Here is an 18918-nt window from a genome sequence, read left to right on the forward strand (position 1 = left end):
GAAAGTTTAAAGCGACGAAACGCTCCGTTCCGATTCGTTTCAGTCCTGGCGTGAAGTTTGAAATGAATGCCGCTTTTTTCATTCGATTCTTATTGGCCCAATTGCTCCCGGCCAGAGAGAGATTGAATAAATGAGAGTCGGGTATGAAAATCTTTTCATTTTTTTTGGTCGTTCTTTTGTCGACGCGGGCCTAAGAGAACGCGAAGGCCCTCTGGGGGTTGGGCCGCGTAGCGGCCAGGGGGCATAGCTCCCCTAGTATCCAATAACTCGCCTGACAAGGAGGCTGATAAAGAGGTTGCAAAGAGGCTCCATGGTTCACCAAACTAAGGTACAGTTCTGTCAACCAAAGAGGTCGGTTCGCTCTCAGCCTCTCAACCGGAAATACTAAACTTATCGGTTCGTGTAACCTAGGTTTTCTCCCCCATGGAGCTGAAGTTTGCAACAGACCAATTAGAAAGACGGAGGGTTCCGGCCTCAAAGCTAATACCGATGCCGGAAAGAAGCATAGGCCCGCTGGGAAGGAGGAGAAGGCGCTGCGGAGGGCGGGGGGATAGGAGGGGGAGGCGTTTTTATACTTTTATTTTACGATTGGCCTCGGCTCTTGCCTCGACCCCGGATCCCTTTCACTGGCGAGGAAAGCGATAAATGTTACATCGGCATCAGATTACAGCGCCCCATCCGCAGTGTCGATTCAGCTTCCCCCCTAATTTCTGCTTTTTACGACCGAATTCCTTTCGAATCTTTCAATCGTCCCTTTGAAATTTCCCCGGCTTATCCCGCGCCCTGGAACCTCGAGCCCGTCCGGTTCATCGAGCCATTTAGGCGCGGGAACACGACTCCATCCCTGCCGAGCTAAGGAAAAACGTCGTATGAACCCTCAGGCGTTGCCAAATTTCCTTGGATGAAAATCACAATTCTCCGGTAAACTTATGAATATTTTTCTTCCAATTTTTCATGTAATTTTGTTCGCAATTTCACCTAAAGTTTCTGAAAATTTCAGAGTAAAATATGCATAGCTTTCCTTAAAAATAAACATCTTATCGAAGGAAATTTGGCAACTCTCGAATGTTCATACGGCGTTTTTCCTCAGCACGGCAGATATCAGGGGCGGCTTTCGAGACAGAAATTAACAGGTTCCACGGGGAAAGAGGGAAATTGATGAGGGTGGATTTCAACGAAATAAAGAATATATAGATTGGTGGTGGCATTAAAAAAGGGTATCCCTCGAGGGGTGCAGTACCTGTATAGAGAGAATTTTCCATCTCAATGCTTTTGATACAAAAAACTGTTCCGCTCTCTGATCGGTTGCGCTTTTTTTGGGAAATAGAACTTTTTGATGCAGAATTCACCATACTACGAAACTGTGTTCTAGTGGGTGTTAAATGGGACTGCCGGGCGATGAGGTGTTGGGTAGGGTGGGTGTGGGTGGGAGTTTAATTGAATCTTGCGTGGTCGTAAGTGCTCCTATCTGACATATGCTAACAGTTTTATGGAGGGAAATTTGGCGGAATTCAAATGATTACACGCCGCACAGTGGATCGAGTCAATGGAGGAAGTCGGACAAAATTTGGAAACTTCTACTAACAGCCTCACAGAGAACCGAAAGCTTCAGTTGATTGAACCGAGAGCTTCAGTTGACAGAACCGAAAGCTTCGGTTGACAAAACTGAACTTCAGTCGACAGAACGGAACTTTAACCGACACGCGGAGAAAAACACTTCGTGCGTGGGACTCGAAGTTGAGGTCATATGGATCTCTGAAGTTTTCGGATCAGGTATCTAAAAACTCGAGGTCCAGCTGCCGAAGTTCGGGACAGACATCTGAAGTACTTAAAAACATACCGAAAGGTTCGGGTCACACACCTGAAGTATTCGGTACATACCTAAGTACTTAAGATGTCTGACCCGAACTTCGGCGGATGGACCTCAAGTTTTTGGATGCGTGATCCGAAAACTTCAGAGATCCATACGACCTCAACTTCGGGTCCCACGCACGAAGTTTTTTTTTCAGTGCAGAACTGAAATTTAGTCGACAGAACTGAACTTCAGTTCAGTGAATAGAAATTCCAGTTTAACAAACCAAAAGTTCACTTCGACAAGCCAGAAGTTCAATTCAGCAAACCGAAGTATCAGTTAAACGAAGCGGGAAATGTCCCTCAATGTAGACCTTGCTTCATCTGACAATGAACCATATGAGAGATCCATATGACCTCAACTTCGGGTCCCACGCACGAAGTTTTCTTCTCCGTGCGGACACGCGAAAAATATCACCTAGGAAGTCGAAGACGTGGGGGCGGTGGCACCAACTGGATCGGCCGGCGAAAAGAACAAAATCACCTGGCGCTCGCCCGGCTTTGTGCCCGTCCTCAAGAGCTCCACAATTCAATAATGAGAACAACAGGTGCACAAAGTATTAAGGTCTTTTTAATGAAACAGCGGACGAGTCGGCAAGAAAGCGGGGCTCCGCTCCGCGCGGCGTTGCCGGTTCGTGCCCGCAAATCGGGGCGATCCGGGGGGATCGGCGCGGAATTGGCGCGGGGTTTGGGAGCGCCGACGGCACTCAAAGCGCAAACCCATTAATTACCGAGATCCCAGTCAAGTTCAGGCAATCGATTAAAAAGAATTAAAAGGCAATAGCTCTCATCCCGGAGGCCCGCTTCCTTCAAAGACCTCGTTAGCAAGCGCGTCTTCTTTCACACAGGTTTCGCCCGGGTTGCCGTCGTGTCGCGGGTGCGTTTTTTTAACGTCGATATTCTGCCGTGCTGAGGAAAAACGCCGTATGAACCTTCAAGCGTTGCCAAATTGTCTTTGATAAAGCACAAATTCCCTGGTAAACTCATGAACATTTTTCTTCCAATTTTTCAGAGAATTTTGTTCGTATCTTGATCTAAAGTTCCTGAAAATTTCAAGGAAAAATATACATAATTTTCCTCAAAAATAAGCATTGTATCAAAGGAAATTTGGCAACTCTCGAATGTTCATACGGCGTTTTCCTTAGCATGGCAGTTCGGGTGCGTTATTTTAACGTCGATGTTCTGCCGTGCTAAGGAAAAACGCCGTATGAACCTTCAGGCGTTGCCAAATTTCTTTTGATAAAACCGGAATCCCTTGGCAAACTTGCGAGTGTTTTTCTTCCAATTTTTCAGATAAGTTTGCTCGCAATTGCACCTAGAAATCCTGAAAATTTCAAGGAAAAATATTCATAACTTTCCTCAAAAATGAAAATTTTATCGAAGGAAATTTGGCAACTCTCGAATGTTCATACGGCGTTTTTCCTTGGCACGGCAGTATTCATCGAGGAAAATCGGTCTCAAAGAGACTTAGAAATAGGTCCTTCTGAGTTTTTGATAGCTCTAAGGAAATAATCGACACGTCAAGATAGCAACTTATTGCGTTAAGTCGCGTCACCCTGTATATAAGCCTATTAGGCGAGGTACGAATTAAACATGTTTCCTCTTCAAAGTTGCACAAGAAAAACAAACATAACTTTTCTGCCGAATCTGAGCGATACCTCGTCGGCAGCATATGCAGAGCAGAGTATTGCTAGTTCACGCCTCGCGCCATGGCGCCTTCAATTTTACAGATACCACACGGACATCCATCAGGTACGAATAGTTGTATCTCTGCGCCGTCATCAACGCGCGACCTTTCTGTTGCTCAACCTCCACATTGTGTCGGCTCCGTTTGTCTGGTTCGTGGTGGCGCTTCAAGGGTTAGTTGAACAACACAGCGGAAGATAGGAAAGACAAAATCGGGCCTCGGTTTTTGACTTTTCTCCCGAATTTGAGTGACACCTTACTAACAGCATTTCTCTTTTTGTTTCCTTGCCTCTTACAGTTAAAGAAAAGGTATTATGAGGATTTTGAAGGTTTCCAGATATTGCGGGGCTTTGCTGATACGACCACTGAATCCAAATGAATTCCGGCGCGGGCTTTTTCTGCATGAAACATACCGCACGCGTCATTACCGTGTCTTGCGGATACAAAACATTAACACTCTAACCCGATGAATACCTCACACCAAATGTTCGTGCAAGAAATGTTCATGCATTAAAATTGAAAATAAGGAGTGGGACAGGGAGCTACAAAAGACGAGGGGAATTTTCTATTTATACACGGAGAAAAATCAAACACATCCTTAAAAAACAAAAAAAAAGTTACGAAAGAGAGATACAGAAAAGTTACAGTAGTGCGTCTGTAAAAAGTAAACGTTGAAAACAATAGATATGCTCAGGCGAGTTGTAATTTAAAGAAAGTGATCAAAGATGACGTGTGTTGCAGGTAAAAAAAAAATTTGGGACGGCGGGAGGAATACCTCACGGTTACCCCCCCCCCCCCCACCCCCCAAAAAAAAACGGCGGGAGGAAGCGAAAGAGGAGATTCACGAGAAGTTCCACAAGTGATGAACGTCAATAGATCGTACCCGATAGTCGTTCGATGTATCGTTTGGTTCAAGAAAATTAAATATAACCTCAAACGGAAATTTTAGGATCTAAGTTAGAAAAGCTGAAAAAGAGGATATTCCTAACAATTACAATTTTCATTGCCATGTAATTGCTCATAAAAATCCTGAATCAATCACAAAATCCGTGCCAACAGATTACTCGATTGATTTTTGATGCTGTGTTTACATATTGAACCAATCGATATCGATACAATCTCAGTGATAGAACACCTGTTCGATACGCCCCCTTGTCAGCAAATACGGCCCATAAGTGGCAACAACTATCAAAAGTCGCCGCCATTTTTCAGTCTCGATAGTCCGCAGTCTCTCCCCCCCCCCCTCCAAAATAAGGCACTTTATTTTTTACATGCTCCATCTAGTTTAGAAGTCGAAGGGGGAAGACATTAAACAACGGGGAAATTAAGGGTTGCAACGAAGCTCGCGAACTCTAGCCACAGCATCTCGTAGGACGAGGCTAATAACTAATGAGAAGAGAGGAAAGGAAACACCAAGTTATTTCGCTGATTACGAACTCCCTCTTGCAACCGGCCTGTCGGGTACTGGGTTGGAGAGAAAATATAGCTCATTGATGAAAATCGGAAGTCAATAAGAACGTAATGCCATCACGGAGAAATTGGCTCAGGGTTAACGAGAAGTAAGAGGAGTCTTGTTGTGCCAAAATCCCCTTCCCCACTTCCTCCCTCTAATTCCGCCCCCTCGAGGGGGGAGGAGGAGCAATTGACGCTGAGCGCCATGTCGAGGAACAGACAAGATCCTCTAATTTATCGAGGATGAGGGAAAATGGTCGATGCAATTAACCGAGGAAATTGGATCCTTGCGAAGAAAAACGGTATTCTAATCAAGCCCTCCTCGCGCGAAGTTTTTCCTCTTTTACACATTTTTAAATGGATCCCCAGTAGGACATGTCCCACCCTCGCGGAACATTGTTATCGATGGGTTGTGTAAAAACCCAGATGTGTTTATTTTTTCGCATAATAAGGTTGAGGAAAATTAGAAAAAGATTAATGAAGCATACAGGACTGGACGAAATTGAGCCCTCTTTCTTTTCTTTTCTTTCTTTTTTAAGAAAAATAAATCGACGGCGCACAGTGGATCGAGTCAATTCGAGAGGTCGGACATGAAATTTTTAACTAAAACTGCAGATTTTAATGTATACTTGTCACATTTTAAAATTCAAGGTTTGCCTTTAGCGGAAAATTTTACGAGGAAACCAATGAAACCACTTACAGAACATCAAAATTTTGTATAAACGGAGTTATAAGTGTTCAATGTTTCCAAATTTTGTCCGACCTCTCTTATTGACTCGATCCACCGTGCGGCGTAAGTCCGCAATCAAGTATCTCGTTTGCGGTGTCTGAAACTCTCCGCCTATGTGTTATTTTTTTTAAAGGAGAACAAATTGACATCATTCCTTGAAGTTTGTGCCGAAATTTCTTCGCACAGAGAAGAAAAATCACGGCAGCTTTAAAGAATTGTTGTTGAGTAGTTTTCCGTTTAAAAAATGAAGTATGACAGAAAGTCTGCGACGTCGCAAACCGAGTTATGCGATTGCCGACTTACACCGTCGATATGTTGGTTTTTTTTTTTACTAGAATCGGTTGGTTTCTTATCTGTTTTCTTTGTGACGAACAATTTAGGTCTTGTCGGTATTTTTTGCGAGTTTAGTAGTCGAAGAATATTACGGTTTTAAAGAGTCAACAGAAATGTTTGAAAAATTGAGGAAATACTTATTCCTAACAAATGAAGCTTGTCTCGTGTAAACCATTGTTCTACTTAAAATTTGAACATTGAAATCCAATGTTTGCTCCAATAATCGAGCCTAGTCAACTTGATCTTTTAATGCAAAATTTTAAATATTAACTCAAAGTTCCTTGAAATATTAAGAAACATTGTCACTTGAATAATTTAATGAGGCTATCCTTCAATTTAAACAAGTATGAAACTTACCCGTAAGTTAGGCACCGGCATTTTATGTTATTCATCGCTTTTGACGCTTTTTGGGCTTGGATGATTGAATGCAAAAATTGCGTCTTTCGCTTTGGCATTGTTGCATTCAGGCCTCACGCCGAATTATTAGATTTTGTACTTGAAATGTCACTTTATAACATTTTTTGGAATGTTTTTTTTGGCGCGTATACGTAGTATACCGCCTTTGCGATCGTTTCGAACCCTGCTCGATACAATAACCGAGTCCCTTAGTTCCTTACCGAAAAGTGACTACCGCGAACTTCTGAGATTTTCCAAAGCGTGTAAAAAGTTTATTTATCCATCAATAATTATGATTTAAAGTTGTTTCTCATTCTGGGGGTCGCTAGTTTATGTGCAGTGAATACCAAGAGTCTAAGTTACTTGGTTTTTTTAAAAAAAGCCTAAGAATGCGACGCGCTGATTTAAAATATGCATATATAAGCAGAATCAAGCGAATTGATTCGAGGATGGCTGAGCAGGTCGGCACTCTCGGAATGAGAATCTAACTCCTCCGTTTTGTTCAAAACGTTGCTTTGACAGATCTGTAACCTCGGTTATACTTTTCAAAAGTTGGTACCCGTGCTCTGAAAAACCCAAATAAGCCAAGTTCGTGTAACTATGGTGTCGTTGCCTCGACCGGGCTGTGCTGTGTTGCCAATTGTTGGAGGATAGGTTACTTGCCCGGTGGTGGCTACCGCCACTCATGATAGTGCAATCTGTGTAAGTGCAATCTGTGATGAGCCTCGAGACTCATTAGACCATTAGCTAAACGTGGCTCATACAGGAATCCACTTACCCCTCTCTTCCCCACGCTCCTGATCACTGCGTCGGCGTCTCGACGAACAATAGTCGTCTTTTTTTATGTCGTCGGTCGCTTACCGATGGCATCGCTGTGATTGCGACTGATGGTTACGCCCATTTTTCTCTATCCAATCACAGACAACTTGACTTTGTTATGACGACACGGATTTTGTTATCACGGGATTACGCTACTAAAAAATTGTTAGAGGTTAGGTTTCACTGATGGTGCTCCATGGAGACACTCCGGACTCGGGTGACGAGTGATTGCGGCTGATGGCGTCAAAGCGTCACGTGACTGATGGTCTAGCTCAGTTTGACAAACTAAGCTCCGCCCATTTCTGATGGCATCAACGAAACAAAACACGAATGATTGCGCAGTGACGGCGACTGATGGCGACCGATGGCATAAAAAAAGACGACTAATAGCTAATGACGGTCGCCAAGCGAGGCCGGGATCCTCAGCCCCTCGCCCAATTACTTACGCTTCATTAACCATTTCACCGTCACGCTAGGATTCGTCCAATTTTAAAAAAAAATTGTTTCGCGAGTTTTTAGCAATTTTTTCCTTACTTTCCGTTAAAACACGAATTAAAAGAGGTCTCATTCATAAAAATCGGCCAAATAGAAGAGAAGTTACAGTATTCGAAATCCGAAGAAATCAACAAAACTTCTCCAAACAAAAAATAAAATGAAGGGGGAAAAAAAGAAATGTATAAATTACAATTTAATATGATTGACCTCAGAATGTGACAAGCAATTCAATTATAAAAAGGAGAAAAAATTGAGTGAAATTACAAAAAATTAGCCTCTTGCAAGGGGCTTTCTTGTATGAGTTTTGACCTGAAGACAAGTAAATCCCGTTATATTATTAAAACGAAATTGACTCCATAGTTTAATGCCTTAGTTTCTTGAATACGATTATTTTAAGCACTCGAAAATTTATACCAGCAATTTTACCCATGGGGTGATTTCCTGAGAGCTGATAATATCACGAATTTCTCATAGAGCCCTTCAAAAATGGCTTGCTTTTTGGGCAGCCGATTCGGCCATCAAACCGGGGTTTAAATGGAAGCTGATAATAACACAAAGCTCTGAGAAAAATTTTGAGATGAGTATAGGAACGGTTTGTAAATTACGAGGAGAGGCGGGCATTCTGTTCAGCATATCGATACATAAGTATTTTCACACGTAGAATTTAATTTTCACGTCAGGGAGTCGACATATTTTGATTTTTTTTATTTTATACGGAAAATTTATGGTTTTTCGGGATTGAAATTACTTACAATTGTTTCATGAAAAATGAATGCACCCAAAATGACTATAGCATTTTGACTTTCACATACGTGCACTCACTAAATCGATTGGTAAATTCAAAGAGTGGGTACATCGACCTGGTATATCAAGTTTCTGCGATTTTTCACGGCAAATCGGTAGATTTTCGGGATGTGGATTGCTTACTTTCAATTCATGAATGAATAAAGCATGGACATGGTTGAGCTTCTTTGCATGAAAAGACGTTTAAAATAACAAAATCAAGACATATTTAAGACAATTGCATTTATATCGAGTCAATTTCTTTTCAATAATATAACGGGATTTATAATACCGGTGATTTGGGTATTTTAGCCCCAAAATACCTTTAAATCGACTTTATCTTCTAGGAGTTCGACAGAATTTTTCCTTTCTTCGCTTAAATTTTTCCGTAGCACTTTTCTTCAAGAATCTGAAAAGATTTTGCTTGAGGCAGATCAAAAAACTTAAATTTGTTCGAATAGCTTTCTAGATTCACAATACACGGTCTCGTGAAGGTGCGTCGTTGACCTTGCAGTGTTGGATCGTGAATTCTCTTGTTGTGCTGCTTGCCTTTTTTGAAATCTCTGTAAATGAAAACTAAAGGGGTTGATATGTGCGAGTTAATGACGCGCCTTATCAACACATTGTGTTGGAGTTCACTGCTTGTTTTTTGTTGAAATGATTTTTCTCCTTTTTAGAGGATAGTCGGGTTAGAATATGAGATAGTCAAGTTAGCTAGTTGTTCCTTGACAAAGTAACTAACAAACAGCCGGCTTCTGCACGAGTGCACCAGATGGAGGTTTTTCAAAGTTGGACTTCAAATTTGATCATATTTGATGTATCAAATTTTACGTGCAGAGAAAAATATACCACTCGCGCAATGTCTTTTTTTCCCCCTTTTTTCCTTTCTTTTTTTAAATATTAAATATGTCCCCTCAAATATCCTCTTTACTTTGATCTATTGAAAGGGTAATGAATAGCAGGGAGAAAAGGATACAAAATTTGGCTTGGTGGCCGAATGACTCCTGAAATTTCGGATGAGGTCGGTACACAGCAAAGGACGGGAGAAGAATCAGTAGAGAGGCAAGCTGCCGTGCTAAAAAAAACGCTGTATGAACATTCGAGAGTTGTCAAATTTCCCCAAATAAAACATGCATTTTTTAGGTAATTTATCCATACTGCTCCTTGAAATTGTCAGATACTTTAGATTAAATCGTGTAAAAAATTGCCCGAAAATTGTTGAAGAAAAATGTACGACAGATTCCATGAAAATTCGTATTTTATCGGAGGAAATTTGGCAACGCCTTAAGGTTCATACGGCGATCTTCCTTAGCCCAGCAGCAGGGATCCGCATCGGAACAGCGTTTCGGGAGAGAGAGCAGAGAGGGGATTTTAACTCGTTCTCCTTTGAACTGCAATTTCAAAGGGGCTGACCCACTGACGACACAAATGACTTCCGGCTACTTCGGGGAAGTCCGTTCGGTTGCTTTATTTTTCTGTCTCTGCGATGACCACCGAAACTTCTCCTTGGAAACTCCGACCTCCTCGGTTCGTTTTTTATCTCGTCCATGCGTCGGTTCTAGCCGAAAATTTCACCTCTTCAACCCTATCCGCGGTAAATGGACCAAATAAGTTAGGATAGTCTATTTGAAGATGTCCGTTGGGTTTTCTTTCGAAATTTCAATTGATTTCGAAAAACATGTGAGTAATTTTTTAGTCCTTAAAGTCATTTGATCCAAATTTGACAAAAATTCAATAAAAATTGCACAAAATTAAGTCTCTTGCGTAATGAAAATACAGTATGTCTGTTTTATGTGAGAGGTAAAGCCAAAATATAGACATTTGGCAAGTAAAATCGTACGAAAATCACGCTGGGCACACCAAAAAAGATGTGCTTGGAAGAGAAAAAAAACCGGTGGAGTGCAAAACGCCTTCAATTTGAACTGATACTCCGCACTACGTAGAAGTTAAAATAGTTGCCCAATTGCCCAAATTCTAGCCCAGTTTAAAAACAACGTATGTGCCTTTAGTTTCTCTACGTACATAAGTGTTTTTCCAGAAGAGCCAGAATTTATAGTTCTAAATTGCAAAATGCAGTCCAACTGGTTAACGTAAGCCCATCGATCCAGGCCCTCACCAAGAATCGATATTTATAACGGGTTTAAATCGAGGAAAAACAACGTTGCCAACTCGCGACTAAACAAGCGCGAGGGCGACGATCGCTGTTAATCACTCGTCGGTCGCGGATTATTAACATTATTTCACAAATGAAAGAGTCCGATTAGCGGAGCTTTTCAGGGGGAGGAAAAGCATCGCTGAAAAGCCACGGTACCGGCAATCCGTTCTCATTTGCGTCCCGCGGGGGGTAGGGGTGGATGTGGGGCGGGGGGGAGGGGGTGGAAAAAACGGATTAGAGGTTCGCCGAGAGGCTGCGGCACGGTTGAAATAAGCAAACACAGTGGGAATAAGAATGAACAAGACGGAGCCGAGGGCGGGGAGGGCGGGGGAGGGCGCGGGCCGGAATTTAAATAAGTAACAATTATGCGGAAAGAGCGGATGATGGAATGGAAAATAAATTTGAGCAGTGCAGACGCCCGGGCTCTCACGGCCGCGCTATGCGGTCGCGCGTGCCTCCGCGCGGAGCGCCGAAAACCGCGCATTCGCCGGCTTTGAAAGTGGAGAGTTACGCGGTTTGGTATCGCCGCGCCTCGGCCGGTAGAGGGCGCTGTGGAGGCTAGGATGGGGGTGGGATGGTAAATGAACTTGGTTTATTTAAGGTGTTGTAATGTGAATATTATAGCAGCCGCTAGTACGATGTTGTCGTATTAACCCTTCGTTTGAAAAAACTTCGCGGATAACGGTGAAAATCCCTGAACCTCGCGATCGACCGTGCACGGAGAGAATATGAATCCGCTTAAACCAATCTAATTTTGATCCACGCGGACAACCAAAGTGTTTGGTTATTGAAGTTTGGTATTATATTGTTATTTGAAGTTCGCATTCCGAGAAACAAATTTTCATGCGTGATGAGGTTTATTATGTTTGAACAAACATGATACGTAAAAAATATAACACATTTTTGGAAATTACCTTTACAGTGAAACAAAAACTGCTAAGAATAGTCAAGAGCCCTTACCTGAAACAAAGATTCAAATATGAACATAAATAAAAGTGAATAAATGTTTAAAGTAAGAATTCATGTTTAATAAAATTTGGAAAACGGGTGATTAAATAAAGATATCGAACATCATTTCAGGGTTATTCATTGGTACAGGACTTCCGTATTAATGAAGACGGAAAAAAGGTTAGGCGTTAGGTATCCTCTAAAATTGTGGTGCTACCCTAATCGGTTTGATGATATGCGCAAGTAGGTCGTAACTGAAATTAGGGTAGCATCGCAACAATTGGGTTGGTAACCTAATTTATTGGGGTGCTACCACAATTAATTGGGGATACTACCGTGGTTGATTGAGATACTGCCAAAATTGATAGGAAATACAATAACCTCTTTTTTCCGTGAAAAGAGAATTTAAATGAAAGAGTTGATGAGTACGACTTATTAAATAATATTTTGTGACAAATTTGCAACACAGAATAAATAACCGGATATTGCTGTTCTTCTCTTCGTTACTTAGAATAGGTTTTCCTACATTGAATCGAATCTGATCTTTCGGCGAATCTGATTTCCGGTGACTTAGAAACAATTTCCCGCAAGCAGACGCAGTAAATTTGAAAATTCTCAATTAGGACTGCAAATTGTTTGTTTCGGAGAGTACTTTAGAAGTGAGCCGTTTCATCCCGAATGTCCTTAAGGCGTTTTTGCCTAGGACGACAGAAGAATTATACGGATTCCTCATCGAATTGTTGGTGAATTCTGTTGCTCCCACTTTGAAAACGCTGGAGAGGCTCCCCCGTTGAGGCATCCACATTTGCAGTATCGAGGAAGTTAATACGACGCTGCTCCCGCGGGAGCTCCTGAGATATAGGATGGGAACAAGAATGTTCGCTCCTAATTTAAAACGCTTTTCCCAGTAAAGCGCGGGAAAGGAGAGATACTGATCCACCGTCCTGGAATTTGTTAACAAAGCGTTGCCGTTAAAAATGCGCGCTTCAGAGCAGCGCAGATTTGCCAAATCGGAGGATTCTGACCATTTCAGAACCGCACTAATGGACTCTCAACTTGTTAAGAATCGATAAACGTAAGCGCGGCTTATTTCAACGGATTTTAGGCATCACTAGAAAAAACACATTGGAGACTCTTAAAAACATCGACAAGAAAAAATACTCTTGATTCAATCGGATTTTTGCTTAAATCAAGAACCAAGCCTCTTAATTTGAGCGGATTTCTTTTTGATTTAAGAAAAAATCTGATTGAATCAAGAGTATTTTTTCCTCTCAATGTTTTCAAGAGTCTGGACTCTAGATCCCATGTGTTTTTTTTCCCCAGTGATGAGTTTTAAAGTTCACTAGGGGCTGTGCCCTCTGGCCACTGGGGGCCGTTTAAACGCGGATGCAAACGTTGTAGAGCAATCTTACGTTTGGTCTACATTTGAAGATATAAAATGAAAGAGATTTTAAATGCATCATCACGCAATTATTTATTTGTAGGGCTCGATAAAATGAAAACTCGGAAAACTAAGTGTCTGACTGGTGGTACGGTGCCTCAAGTCGAGTTTGTTGTGCCATCGCGGATACCGGAAGTCACAAACCGGCAGGAAAAGTTTACATGCAGTTAGTAGAATTTTTCGTAATCCTTGGACAATTGGACGTAGTTCTACCAAACGGAACTATGTGCATTAAGACATGAGCCCTGAGACCCATAAGAATATATGCATAACAGGGCTCACGTCATAATGCACATAGTTCCGTTTAATAGAAGTACGTCCAATTCATCCCGCGATTCTTTCACTATATTTCCTCTCTCACTCCGTTTATTTCCCATCGGATCCTTAGTTCCTTGTCTATTCCAAATCATAATCTTCGCAACCGGTGAGAGTGTAATCTCTTTAGCCCGTTTGTGACATTCACGATGCCCAAAACTGGAAGCCAATCAGAAGGGTCGGATTTCCGGGACTCTGACAGGTTTTGGCTGTACGTGCTAAAAGCCTGGATTTCGAACTCCACGCTCTATCCGACCAATGAGAATACAATGCTATCCGCCTGAGGCAGCCTGCGTCACTTTGAAAGCGGTGCGCTTTGATTGGTGGACGAATAGCCAATAACGGCAACGACCTTGTTAGATCGACGAATTTAGTTTAATCTTATGACTTAGGTTTTGGTGCACTGCAAATAAAAGTTACGGGCTACATAGACATACCGTCCTTACCGGGCTCAGAGGCCGAAAGTTCCGGGTGTTGGAGCCGTAGCTTCGATTACTCCGGGTGCTACGCCCGGAACTTTCGGCCTCTGAGCCCAGAACACGGACAGTATGTGTATATAGCCCGTAAGTACGGCTTTCACAGCCGGAGTTTTTTTTTTCAGTGTGGAAAATTATTCTATTGATGCCCTACGACGCACAGTGGATCGTGTCAATAGGAGAGGTCGGACAAAATTTGGACATTTTAAACGCTTATAACGTTTGTACGAAACTTTGAGATTTTAAAAGTTGTTTCATTGGTTTTCCTCGTAGAATTTTCTTCTGAAGGCACCCCTTAAAATTTAAAAAGTGACGAAATAAACATCAAAATTTGCTGATTTAGTAAAAAATGTCATGTCCGACCTCTCTAATGGAAAATTTGCATGCACATTTTTTATGGCTTCATCTGAAAGTGCTTAAAGAGCTAATTTCACAGTATTTTCTATAATTATTTCCTGATATGGGAAATAGTATAACAAATAGATATAAAAAGTGAGAAAATGCACCGCTTAGTGATGTCATCTGGCGGCATTTCCCATGTAAACACCCGTATTTCAGCAGAATAGATCATTTTGTCATATCTTCTCCAATAGTTGTTTCAATTCATGGACCCAGGGTATCCTTGTGTTTAGTTCACTCTGTAGTTTCCACTTAAACACAATTCATCAAATTTTAGACACCTGCAAATTCTCTATTAGAGAATTGGACATGAAATTTTTGACTAAAACCGCAAATTTTGATGTTTATTTCGTCACATTTTAAATTTCAAGGGATGCGTCTACAAAAAAAATTTACGAAAAAACTGATGAAATAACTTTAAGAGCCTCAAATCTTGATTTATGCAAAAACCGATTGAATGAAGCGTTTGAAGCTTTCGAAGATTTTGAGTCCGGACCTATCTTATTTGGACCAATGCCGTGTGCGACGTGACAACGGGGATAGGAGGAATCGGAGCCGGAGGAGTGAGAGAGTGGTGACAAAGAAGCGAGGCGTTACGGAGCCGAGTGACTAATAGCGAATATAAAATTGTCCCCAGGGCGAGGCGCGGGCTGCCGGGCTCCGGGCCGGAGTCTTGCAACTGGAAAGTGAGCAATATTGGCACAGTATTGACGAGTGCCGGAGTCGCGGGCCATTGTGTACCGCCCGGCGTTAATTTACGACACACTCTCCGGCCCGGCTACCAGCTTCTCGTCTCTATCCATCAGATTCATCAGCTTCCTCTTCCTCCTTCTCCTCCTCGTCGCTTCCGGGTCCGGATCGGATCACACACGTCTGCTACGAGAAAAAATAAGAAAAAAAAAAAAACGGAAAAAACGAGACAGGGGCTCGATCGATTATCGTAGGTATAGTTTTTAAAGTTGCCAAAAAACGAGTTCCAAGAAAATCGACCGGGGCAATGGGCATGAGTCCACCGCAAAGGAACCGAGGTCTCGAGAAATATCAAGCATGCTCGTAAAAAAAAAGGATGTCAAGTCCTTGATACGAGAGCATGGAGATGTGTCATACGAACAGTTAGGGACAAAAACGCCCAAAAATGTCAAACCGTAACGAGTTGGAACAGTTTGTAGTTTGCAGCTAAAAAAAAAAAAGTTCCGAAAAAAAGCTATTTGAAAATTCAATCGTTCATGGTGTTAAAGGCATGGAATTTGAATTGCTGTGCTGAAAAATTGAGCTTCCATGAATTAAGACTTTTGGACGGTCATGTACACAAGTTATGTTTTTGCTGCTTTTCCGTATGCATACAAGCGCTTAAGTTCTTTGCTTTCATTTTAAGTATTTGTTGTAACGCAAAATATCACTCGATATTGTGCCTGTCTTTGTTAAATTGAAGGAGGTGATGAAGTTATGTTTTCGGATTTCTTGTGTAATGACGGCTGTTGGCTTTTGCGGTCAGTTCTCTCATCAATCATCTTCTCTAATATTATCGTAGTTCAGAATTTATAAAAATGTTACGTAGTAATGTGATGGAGTATTATCGGTAATTCTTTGACTTTTTCAAAATGAAGACGGAATTAATGTTTGGATGCTCCAGCTTCTCTTCTCCGGTCGCTTGTTTTTATCACTTTTTACTATCATAACAAACGTCTAGACTCAAAACATTATGATAATACAAGAGAGACCACACGCAATAGCTGTGATTAGGATTGAACTTTTTCATATCAAGTACAGCTTTAAACAGAAATAGTTTTCTCAGTAATGCCGCATTATTTCCAGCACCACCGGTTGCATCTATATTTTTACCTCCTGTATACAACAGAAAATAACTAAGTCTCTACCCTCTGCAATTACTGGTGCTTCACTCCAATTGTGGTAGTTGGCCGCTTAGAAACTATTCCCTCCCGATCGAAGAAAAAATAATCATGTGGATTACTATATGTGCTTTAGCTGGTGCTTTCTTGCCGTTTTTCATTAATTTATATTGGATGCCAGAATTTTTTTGTATTGACACCGCCGAGTGCACTAAAATGCGGCCATTTAAGTGGCAATGACAGCGCCTATCAATTTTTGGCAGTTGACTAAATGGGTAAGTCTTTTTTTGTGTGTTATCAGTTCTGTTATGCAATCGAAAATTGAACTCACAGCTTAAACTTCTTTGCGTTAAAATATTGTACCTGGCAACTAGTTACATTACGCGTCGATATGTTATGAGATCTTCCGTGTCTTAAATTTTCGAATACTATCTTGATAATACATTCATACTCCGCAAACCAATGTTTACTACAGTTTGTTTATTAGCAGGATTGTTAATTCCAATTGTCGTCAACTGTTACTTACTTTACTTTACGGGATATAAGTAGCTTGGCGATTGCTTTTCTCAGTCGTTTCAAAGCTCAATTTTTGCATTTTTGGTTTTTCATTCAAATAACAGCTCTTCAATCATTTTGTTATTACGATTTGTCAATGATGCACCAAACATGTATATTCTTTATTATTACAGCACATATTCTTGTCTGATGTGAGTGAATAATGTTTTTCCAATTTTCTACCTTCTATATAGACAATTTAAGCAAGTAGTATCTTACTGAGAATGTATAAGGGAAATGAGAAACAAACAAACACAATAGTCAGCAGATACTACTTTGTAATTTTTTATTTTTATTTTATTATTTATGTATTATAATTTATAAATGTATTATTATTAATGCTTGATGTAGGGTATGTCATTCGTCTTCTATTTACTATTTTATATATATTTGTTATTCAATGTGACCAAGCTCTCATAGAATCGGTAAACATTTGTTTTGTTTTCAGGTGCAGACCACATTATATCATTGCAAACCGACATTATGGAAATCAACTAAATTTTCCTCTTCGATACTTTCATCTGGAAGCAGTTATTCCATAATGGCTGCATCGGTCAATAAATACAGTTTCCCAAAATATTTAAAGACACGTTAAATGGTGTCGGGTAAGTAGACGTTTAACAAACCTGTAACGCAATTTTTGACAAGAAATAATTGTAATATCTGCGGAAAAGTTTTGATCCAGATACTTTTCATTTTTATTGAACAAAGATGAAAAAATCAATAAAAGTCCCTGAAAATAAAAACAAATTATTGAGTATGTTATATTTGTCATACCTACCCATGTGTTTGACAAAGAGAAATTATTATTTTTGTTTTGTTTTTTTGTAGGAAAATCCGCGCGTGAAAAATTGAGATTCCTTTTGGCTCAGGTATACATGTTTGACCATTTAGCTTATCCGTATAGTCTTGATGGTTCTGCCATAGAGGGAATTTCAGTTATTTTTGGGAATGGTTGATTTTATACGCAATAATTCATTCAGGGATCATTCCATTGTCTTGGCGTCAAAACGAATATCATCAAAAAAACATGCAACCGTCCGAAACGACTTCCATCAAAACTTTTACAGCCATAGACAAAACTGTCCGTTTTTCTCAAAAAGGTGCCAAAACGCGCTCTCAATTCAAACATAAATCGCAAAATCTCACCGACAAAGCGGAGCGTTGCTGTGTTCCGCAGCCCTTTCACCTGCAAAACAAATTGAACGTATCTATGCAGAAAGAAACTATGTGCAAATGAATTAAATCAAAAGGAACTATCCGCCTGGGATTTTCGAGCTTCATAGTCCCCTTTGATTTAATCTGTTTTGTGCATAGTTCCTTTCGGCGTAAATACGTCCAATTCTCGCGTCGCACCGCAACCGAAATCAGGACCGGCATAAAGACCGGTAATAAGAACCCGTTTAGTTTCGAAACCGCGTAAGTGCCGAGGAATCGTGAGCCGCAGGAGTCCCAAAAACGGCGAGTGCTACGGCTTGTCGGGTTGCGACGGTCGCGATTGGAATCCAACCGCTCCAATTCAAAGCGAACTCTTCTACACATGACTGGAATGAAACTATTTGCTATTTGCCCGCCAGGTGGGGTGAGAAACGCGCGGGTGATAAAGCCGCAATTGCCAAATTATGAATTATACACTATTTTAATTGAATTAATTAAATTGCATTTATTGATTCAATTAATAAAATGAGTATATGGTCGGCAGCTTGACGCAGTGAGCAAAATTAAGTACTATGACACATCAAGGGTGAAACTACTGGACCACGTAACTCAGTTTGCGACGTAGTTAGGTTATATATTACCTAACCTAACCTAATCTAACCTAACCTTACCTAATCTAATCTAACCTAACAATTCAACGTCGATTCTTGATAACTTCCGTGATTTTTCATCTTTATGCAAGGAAAACTCGGTGAAACTTCAAGAAATTATTTTGATTTGTTCCCTTGAGAAAAATAAAACGGGAGTGGAGATTTGTAAACACCGCAAAAGAATTCGTGGTCTCGTAGTTTCACCGTCGAAATGAATCGTGCTTTTTGGGAGGGATAAAATTACGAAATTTAAATGTGCCCTAGCTTCTGTTGTTCATGGTGTCTAGTATGGTTCATAGGTGTTCACTGTTCAGACTTTTGCCTTTTTGCCCGTCAAAATATTAAATTGATTTTAACAATCGTCATACGAGAAAGATTAAAGTCCGAGGGTCAATAAGCCATTCTAGACATTATTAAAAACGGAAA

The 18918-nt window shown here is 40.9% G+C and overlaps 1 protein-coding gene and 1 long non-coding RNA gene across 2 annotated transcripts in view; one reads left to right on the top strand and one right to left on the bottom strand.

Moving 5' to 3' along the window:
- nAChRalpha1 (nicotinic acetylcholine receptor alpha1) overlaps window positions 1–18918 on the bottom strand; it is a 244376-nt gene that overhangs the window by 60411 nt on the left and 165047 nt on the right. The window lies entirely within an intron of this gene.
- Window positions 15414–17435, top strand: LOC109040831 (uncharacterized). Its single transcript, XR_002009881.2, has 2 exons — window positions 15414–16404; window positions 17133–17435. It is a non-coding gene; the product is annotated as an uncharacterized lncRNA (long non-coding RNA).

This window comes from Bemisia tabaci, chromosome 5 (genome assembly GCF_918797505.1).
Source record: "Bemisia tabaci chromosome 5, PGI_BMITA_v3".
NCBI lineage: Eukaryota > Metazoa > Arthropoda > Insecta > Hemiptera > Aleyrodidae > Bemisia > Bemisia tabaci.